Genomic DNA, 9772 nt, shown 5'->3' with positions numbered 1-9772 from the left:
TACACACACACACACACACACACACACACACACATATATATATATATATATATATATATATATATATATATATATATATATATATATATGAAAGAGAGAGGGAGAGATTTTAAACGCTGCCATCTGTTGTTCGTCGTTGGATGTATTTTATCTGGTTTTATTTCACAGGTAATTGGTTTCAGAGGGAATGAGAATGAGAGAAATTCTGTCAGTATTCCAAAACCGTACAAACTAAAGCAATAAAAAATTTGTAGTGGTAATTTTGGTTCCATTTTTCTGTCATACAGAATTTTTGGGAAATTGTCATTGAAAAATGTCTACAATAGAAAGCGGAAATTTTCTGTTTGCAACGTTGATGCAGTTTCCTTGTACATCACTTTAGACAGAAGTGCGTTTATGAATGTAAATAAGAAAGAAGGATTGGTGGAAATCGCACACTACCGTGCAATTATTGGTTAAGAACCCTTTTTTTTGGAATACAGAATATATTTCCGTTTTGTTTTAGAAATTTTTTTTAAAAATGTCAAAATCTAGCTTTGCTTATTTCTTCAGAATAATAGAGTGATAATTGTTTCTCCTGAAGAATTTACTGTTTTCAGCTCCTTGTATAGCTTAAATAATACTTAGATGATCTCACTTCAGCTCACTTGACCATTGTCTGTAATCAGACTGCATGAGTTAGGGGGAAATGTGCCTTAACTGTTGATTGTTATTTTTATTTCATTACAACTATAAGTGTTTATCATTCATATATGATATAATCACCTCTTCCTAATAAAGGTAACTCACTACCTCTCTACTGTAATATTCATCTTATTTTCATAACATTAAAGTCCTTGGAACTACTAACTTATTTCCTCGAAGACTTAAAGTCTTACAGCTTTTTCCTTTACCATTAACATGGGCTCGAGAAGGCAAGAGATCCTTCATACATTATTCATGGCTGATCATCCTTCCTCAAGAACTCAGAGTAATCTATTTCCTTTGTTCTTTGTGTTTCAAAGGTCCTTTACAGGGTTCATTATATAAAAATCTTGTCAGATAAATTCCCTGCTTAAGGCATCACTCCTTCCAGCTGTAAACTATTTGTGTTATAGCAGATGGAACTCCTGGTCTCATCCTTGTATATGTCAGTTGATGGTTTGTTTTGTGGTCTAAAATAATGAAAAATAAATGTTAATGTGACCAACTATAGATCGTTTATTTCCCTGGTGTATACATTTATACAATTCTTAATTAATATGACTTCATGGTCTAAATTAAAGCAATTTCCGAATATATTTACAAACTCTGAAGTCTAAGCAGAAGTTATTGAGCAATTCGTTTCAACGTAATTACCCTCCACAGCCTTGCATGATGACAACAACGTTGGCATTCCCAGAACTTAAAAGAAAAACAAAAACAAAACAGGACCTGTTTGCTCCCGGTAATTATATTTATTAAATTTTTGTCTTCAGTAATGAGGGGAAAAATCTGTGTACATAATGAGAGGAATCGCCTTTATTAGTAAAAACTTCGGCAACTTCGGAGCTAAATGCCAAAACTAAGTCGGTTAGTTATGTAAACATTTTAAGGTGGCTTTTTTGTACCTCATTTGCTTCATCTTTTCTTTTTTCTAGTTGAGGTTATTTTGGTAATAATTCTTGTTTAATGTCTATCTACCAGAAACAGTAGCTTTTAATAGCTCTGTTATATATCACAGATAATTATTATTATTAAAACAAGATTGTGAGAATGGCTAAAGTTAATGTCTAAAATTCTTCCTTCTATTTTTTCCAAAAACTAAATGTATTTCGCATTTATATAACTATGCTTTGTAACTTTCAGTATATTCAAGAAGCTTTGCAGGTGAATCTCTAATTCAAGTAAATGTTCAGTATTTAAGTATTCTTCAGGTTTTGGTAAGCCTCTAAAACCCCCCGAAAAAAGGTGGGTTTTTGACAAATGAAAGGCAGGAAACCACTAAACCATTTCTTTAGTACAGGAAGCACTGCTCATCTGCAAAAGAACAAGTCCATATATTTCGGTGTGATGTTTCAGGATGTCTCCATTATCCATTCCCTAATACCCTCAAACAGGAGTGTATTATGGAACGTCCTTGCCCGTTCAGTTAAAATCATTTGTTCAGAGAAGAGTTTTAGTCACATTTTTCTCTTAATTCCATAAATTTCTTTGGTATTGAAATGAAGTTATAGCCTCCATTGGCTGGCTTTCTTGATTACTATTCTTCAATTAAACTAATTGAGTTGTTTCATTCAGGAATGTAAGGCACTGGTTTGCTTATGTAACAATATGAATTTTAAAAAATGTAGTTAATGTGATATATATAGTTTTCGTAATTATGTAACAGTAGATCTTACATATTCTTTCAGTTTTGCATAAATGGCAATTAGCTTGTCACAAATTAAATTTTACTTTCAAAACTACTCAGTAGTGAAATTTATTTTCGATAAAGAAAATAATCACTGGAAGTTAATCAAACTAACTGCTGCAACTCGACAGGGGCTGTCGACGATATTGAAATTTATTAACTTTATTTGTACAATAAATAACACTTCGTAATTTATACTGATGTGACCTCTCTTTCTCGCACTTAGCTTAATTTTTCAGCAATCCAGTCTTTGCATAACATAGAGAAAAAGGGACTGAAATCTTTTACAAATAAGCTCAAATTAATCTCTCTCTCTCTCTCGCTCTCTCTCTCTCAACAGTGCTGAAACAAGAACTCATCTTGTTTCTTTCTCTTTCTATTTGAAAGCTTCTCCAATCCATCTCTTTGAATCCCGATACCTGAAAATATTATACTCAAGAATCCTCTTAGGAAGACAGTAAAACATTTCACTGAAATTAGATCTTGCAAAAGTCTCATTAAGCTAAGAACTAAGTTCCAGGTATTTCAACATCTCATGTATTTGGTTAGCTCTCAAACTCGTTTTCATTCCTACCAATCTGATTATCTCTATGACTGCAGATCGGTTTTTCTAAGACATCAATGACGCTTAGGCTTCCGAGGATATGCAAATACCATCATTCAATTATGGTAGGTGCGTTTAATCCAGGGATAAAATTTTGAAATTATTATGCATTTTCATACTCTTTCTCTTTTACTCATGTATGCACACACACACACACACACACACACACACACACACATATATATATATATATATATATATATATATATATATATATATATATGGATTATGTATGTACTAAGCTGCTCTGGAGGTGAAATTTCTTCAAGCACGCAGTAAATTGTCCATAAAATCTTAATCTAAATAAAAGAGTACAAGATTGCGCCGAAGTACCTTCGGCGCAATCGAGTTTTCTGTGCAGCCGCTACAGTGTATAATCAAGGCCACCGAAAATAGATCTAATTTTCGGTGGTCTCGGTATAATGCTGTATGGGCAGCGGCCCACGAAACTTTAACTACAGCCCGGTGATGGCCTGTCTTATATCGTTGACAGAAGCACGATTATGAATGACTTTAACTTTAAATAAAATAAAAGCTACTAAGGCTAGTAGAGAACTGCAATTTTGGTATTTTTTTTTTAAAGATCAGAGGGCGGACAGACAAAACCGACACAATAGTTTTATTTTACAGATAACTGAATGGGAAACCAGTTGAAAATGAATCCCTATGGCCTGTCCACACTAGCGAACATGCCCGTAGGGCACCTCCAACTGATGTAAACATAGGGATAACTGCCTTTGTTATACTTTGAAATGTGATTTGATAAATATCCCTCCATAGATTTTAATTAAGCGGTGAATGTGATTTTGGACATATGAAACATTGTAGTTCATGTGAATATCGATATTGGAGAAATGGAATACATAGGCGAAATGCTATAAAAATAAGTTTTTTTTTTTTGTTTTTTTTGTGCGAAGCTTTTAGAGACTGACAGGATCCTGGAGACTGATGTCATGGGATTTTCTCTAAGGTTTTTTGAAACTTCCCTGTCTTGTCCTTGTGTGCATTTGGGACCTCGTTGTCAGTTGTTTTAAAGTTGATTTCCTTTTGTAAGTTGTCCGTTGGCGCGAGTCCGCCTTTCAGTTCATGTTTTGTTAAATTTACATAGTTTAATTTTGTGATGAAATAGGGCTTCACAATTTTATCACAAAATTAAGCAATATAAATTTAACAAAACATGAACTGAAAGACGGACTCGCTCCAACGGACAACTTACAAAAGAAATCAACTTTAAAACAATCGACGAGGTCCCAAATGCACACAAGGACAAGACAGGGAAGTTTCAAAATGCCTTGGAGAAAATCCTATGGCATCAGTCTCCAGGATCCTGTCAGTCTCTAAAAGGCTCACACAAACAATCTTTGTGCAACATTTTGCCTATCTGATTTCTCCAATATCGATATTCACATAAACTACAATATTTCATATGTCCAAAATCACATTCATCGCTTAAATCTATGGAGGGATATCTATTGAATCGCATTTCAAAGTGTAACAGGACGTATTACGAAAGCGCGGATTATTGAAACCACGTTCAAAAAGCGCGGCAAAACATACCATCACAATACCGGCGTTTGTTTCGTCTTCACCAGATTTAGTTGGGAAAATATTCTTTCAACACAGGCTGAAGAGTATGGCAATACAAGGCCACACATCTACTATGAGATTCAGGGCTTCTGTAACACGGTTTTTTGGCAATAACTTTTTATCTATGCATTTCATAGATATAACGGTTATTCAGAATACACATTATATCTACACATAAATTTTGACTGTATTCTGCATTACTAGGTTGAATAGATTTGGTACTTATAATGTAAAAGTGACTTTTTTTGAAGACGGGCCAACTTACTCAGAGATAAGGTTTCGAACGCACTCGTTACGTAACTTATGACAGCATTTCTTCCCTCTTTCTCGATGGATGATTGGCTATACGTAACGAAGGCTATACCTCTGGCAACAATGACATAAAAATTTAAATACAAGCAAATCAGTAGATCTTTATGAACTCTGAATCCTCTCCACTGATAATTGTCATAATGAACAAACCAACAAAATATGTTAATAAATACAAAAACACTTCGATTATTAGTCTAACTCCCAAAATAAGTGTCCTAAGAAATTATAATCTACTTTATAGGTCACAATCAGATTGACAAGATGTAGGGAATAGTTGGTAATTTTCAAAGACATAGTAGACAAGCTTGATTTGATAACTGCTGTATCCAATGTCAAGCAATTTTTATTTATCGGCTATCTACCTTCTAAAAAAAAAAAAAAAAAAAAAAAAAAAAAAAAAAAAAAAAAAAAAAAAATAGCCGGTACCGTATTTTGGTGGCATAGTGAATAGTTAATGGAAATGTTCAAAATCCTGAATGACATTACAAGTATTATAATCACGTTACGCTAAATACAAATCAGACCATAAACATTGGATTTAAACTAGAAACTGAATAATTACCTATTCAGGCTATAGTAAGTATGGCCACGGGCTTTCTTTTGACTGTATAAAGTTGCCAGTCGTAAGACAAATGCAGTTTTGCAACCACCGGGATAATTCCAAATCCTGTTAGCCATTCTTGACTACTATGGGTTTCAGAGCCGATGGAATAAGGTGAATGGGTTTCTGTCTGGTGGATGGGCGGGGCAACATTTCGTAAAACGATGTTTACTTTGCTTACGTAATGAATGATTTTCGACTCTTGGCTCGCAATCATTGGCCATGGCGTCGGCTAGATAATTTTTACTCAATAAAAATTCAAACTATCGGGTTTAGGTTATTGATAATGCTGACAAAATTTGTGTGTGGTTGTAAAATATACATATGACAACTTTCAGCTACATCCGATGGTTTGATAAGGAACAAAATCCAAAAAACCGTGTTACAGAGGCCGTGAATCTCATAGTAGTCAGACAATAACTAAACTTGAAATGACCATTTCCATCTAATATATTCCTTAAATTATGCCAAAAACCGTAGATTGTCTGTTTCGTACTTTCTGTACACAATTTTCAAGATTCCGGAGATCTTCCAATTTTTCAAGCTTTCAAGCTTTGAGTTAATTTTTCAAGATCTTCAAATATTTTTTAAGTGTTAGTAACGCTGGTAGTCAGCATGGGGCGACAGACAGTAAAGTCTGGTTAATGCGCTTATGATACAAATTTCAGCCGCACTTTTGATGTAAAAAAAAAAACTACTCGTAAAATGCCGGTGTAAAAAAAAACAATTATCCCTATGTTTACAGAATATGTAAATTGTCGCTTCAACCGGTTTGAGTGACGTCACAAATTACGGTCGGTTACATTAAAACACACAGGACCTGCGCATGGGACTGCCTGTTGTTTCTATATCGCGTTCTCTTGCTTCTGAAGCAGTGTTACTAGACAATTGCATCGTTCTGGCTACGTATTCGGTCGATCAGCATAGTGGAACGGGTTATGGGAACTGTTTGCCCATCGGTGTACAGGGCCTTGGCAACCACACAAACGGCAACAAAATACCGTTGACAGAAGGATTTGTAAGTAGTTAATTTGTCACATGCAAAATAAATATACCATATCTGGAGATTTGACACACACCACAAGAATATCGTCTATTTGGGAATGCTTTCCAAATGGAGAAAATCCTCTGAAGACGATGGTTATCTGATAATGGTGATTTGCCTATGAAACGGTCTTTCGAGGTAGCTGAGTAATTTCCCCGTGTAGTCTTAACGGAAGCAGCTGCGATGTCCAGGTAAAGCTTAGGCAACTGTGCATTTCAGGGCCGTGTCTAATTGTTTTCGTCAATAGAATCTTACCAAACCACCAGACTTGGACCGTATTTTGGAACTAGCTATGTGAAGCCACAAACTAACTGCAAATATAGCAGTGATGTCTAACGTCGATAACATTTAATCAAGGCACTTATCAGAAAAATCAAAGACATTTAAAGGGAAACTTAGCTAAATCTAGCAGGCTCGTACACAAAGGCTAGTAAAACGTTATTACCGAAGGCCCTTCCACACATTGATATTGTAGTTTGATGTACTTCACTAAACACCACGCCCATATACATTGTGAATGAAGACTCAGATGTTGGTAGTAGTAGTAGAAACAGCAGTATATGGAATTCTTATACTATTTCACACACTCAAACTCCTAAGACTACAATAAGGAACGGGCATCAAATGAGAATATCAATTGTTAGTAATACAGTTCCTTGGCGCAGTCTTATACACTCTTTGTGAAAACCATTGTTACCCTGGAGTTTCAAGGATACGTGAAGTATCCATTTAGATACCCACAAAATTACCACACGGTCGTAGGGCCTGTATGGATAAATACCAGTACATAGCCAATGAATAACAATGCATTATATCGGCTTGCCAAGGTTAAGCAGCAGTCACGTATAACCTGAGTGTGAACCATGAATGATTGGCTGCCCTCGTTCTCGTCGTCGGTGTTTACTATTATGCAAAGTTACCAGGTATTTACGACCAAAATATCGTACCAAACACCTCTAAAAGATCGTATTTTCATTTCAATATGATTGTATTTCACCAGTTCCAAAGGTTTTGAATAACTGATTGTCAAAAGGTTAATAGAAATTGCGTTGTAATTGGTATGTATTCCTATAGTCAACGTAAATTTTACAATGGCAACAGTAATATTGCCATATGTAAATTTACCAAATTCCTTTGCTATGATATTGTCATATGCATATTTACCAGGTTCTTACTCATTACCCGTGGTATCACCATAGAAACCGTAATATTATCGGCATTTTCAACCATGATTTACCTAGCCTTTTCTTTAATACGTATTCTACAAGAGTGTCAAATATTTGGGAACCCTGCTATTACGTCTGATGTCTTAATTTACGCCACAACTAGCCTCTCTGTGGGGCTTACTAAATGGAGATACATTTCCCTTCAAATTTCTTTGATTTACTCTCATCACTTCCTAAATTATACACATTAGACATCATTGCATATTTTTGCTAAATAGGCTGTGGCTTAAAATACCTATTTCCAAAATACGACTCATATCCGAAGCTTTGGTAAGATTTTATCGACGGAAATCATTTAGACACGGGCCTGAAATACACAATTGTAGATCTACGTTTGATACCTATTAAAAATAGGTATGTATTGAAGAAGACATATTGAAATGGTATAAGAGCTTTTTCACTCACAAATTTTAAAGTGCAGGTGGCAAAAGCTACAAACCTTCATTAAAACTCAAGGAGGAATATCACTGCCGAACTATCTTACATTATGAAAATGTACGAAGTTAATCTCCTTGTAGATGATTTACAATTTTACCTGGTTATGAATAAAAATATGATAGTAGGGAGATGATTAATTACTTGAGGAGCAGGATAGACTGGAATATAATGGAGCTAAATGAAGAAACTATAGAATGTTTATTAAAGGTTCAAAGGCAACCTGGAAATTTTGAATAAAACAGTGCAAATAACAAAGTGCACATAGTAAAGACCAAGGTACGTAGAATTAATAATTATAATCGATCCACATCTAAATATGACAGATCAAAGATTGTGAAAATAGGATAATGTTACGTAAGAAATGTAGCCTCCAAAAAGAAACAGTGCCGTTCCTTAAAAGTTAGTGTACATAACTATGTAATCAGAAAACTAGATTACAGCAACAGTCTCTATGGTCTGCTAGATTAAACCATCGAAACTTAATGTATAAACCTCTTTTAGCCCCGTATTAAAGCAAGAATGGAATGTAGAATGTTTCTACAAACGTTATGATAAATAGTCATGGACGGATATGCAAAATCCAGTGCTGAAAGCATAAGCACTTAGGAGCAATGAGAAGTTTAGATTAACAGATATTGGGAAAGAGCTCAGAATACATGGTACTAAACTATTCAAAATTGAAGGAAGACCTTTAATCACTGGTTCCCTCTTTAGATATAAAGATCGGTTGAAATGTCACTATGGGGACGTTTAGGGATCGACATAGAGGTTACTGAAGGTCAGCATCGACTGCCATCGTGGAATAAGTTTTCGCACAGGAAATAGGCTTTCCAACTCCGAACATTGAAAGATCAGGAAAAAAAAAAATAAAAAAATAAACTTTTATTGAGAGAGATAACTTTTGGAAGGTCACAATACGCACACCAACTACCTATTCTAGTAACCTTGTTTATCCAAATACTTAGTTCCCCAGTTAAATACCCTAGCCATCTCTACACAGCTTTATCTCAGTTATTGTTTCTACTTGTCTTTCCCAATGTCAATAAGTTTGGTCGATGGTCTTATCATTTAAGTGTTTTTATAATTGTGAAATTGCTAGTCTTTTGACCCATTTTTTGTTTTTGTTCTTTTATAAATTTTAAGGTGGTTTATTAATATATTTGTATGCATTATTCAACAGATTCCAGAAGGCGTAATAAAGTATTATTACAGAACATTGGTATTAAAAGATGTTGAAATTAGCCTGTACACGCACACACACATACACACACACACACACACACATATATATATATACATATATGTGTGTGTGTGTATGTATATATAGTATATACGCTGTAAATGTTTGTGTCTCTTACCCTTTATGTCCCAGGGAGGCTATTAGAACAAGCTTACCAGTGACTAAAAGTGATATGTTCCCATAAGCTCTAACTTCTGAGCACTGCCGAGGTAAGAATTAATTCCAAAATATAAACCCTGATACAGCCACGTTCACCACCACAACTCGATTTGCAAAGGCGTGAGATATTGACAAATTCCACAACTATATTGCAAAGGATATCATCATGAGTCTAGTTATAAGCAATCC

This window comes from Macrobrachium nipponense, chromosome 4 (assembly GCF_015104395.2).
Source record: "Macrobrachium nipponense isolate FS-2020 chromosome 4, ASM1510439v2, whole genome shotgun sequence".
In the NCBI taxonomy this organism is placed as follows: Eukaryota; Metazoa; Arthropoda; class Malacostraca; order Decapoda; family Palaemonidae; genus Macrobrachium; species Macrobrachium nipponense.
Note: the sequence above shows the minus strand (reverse complement) of the source record.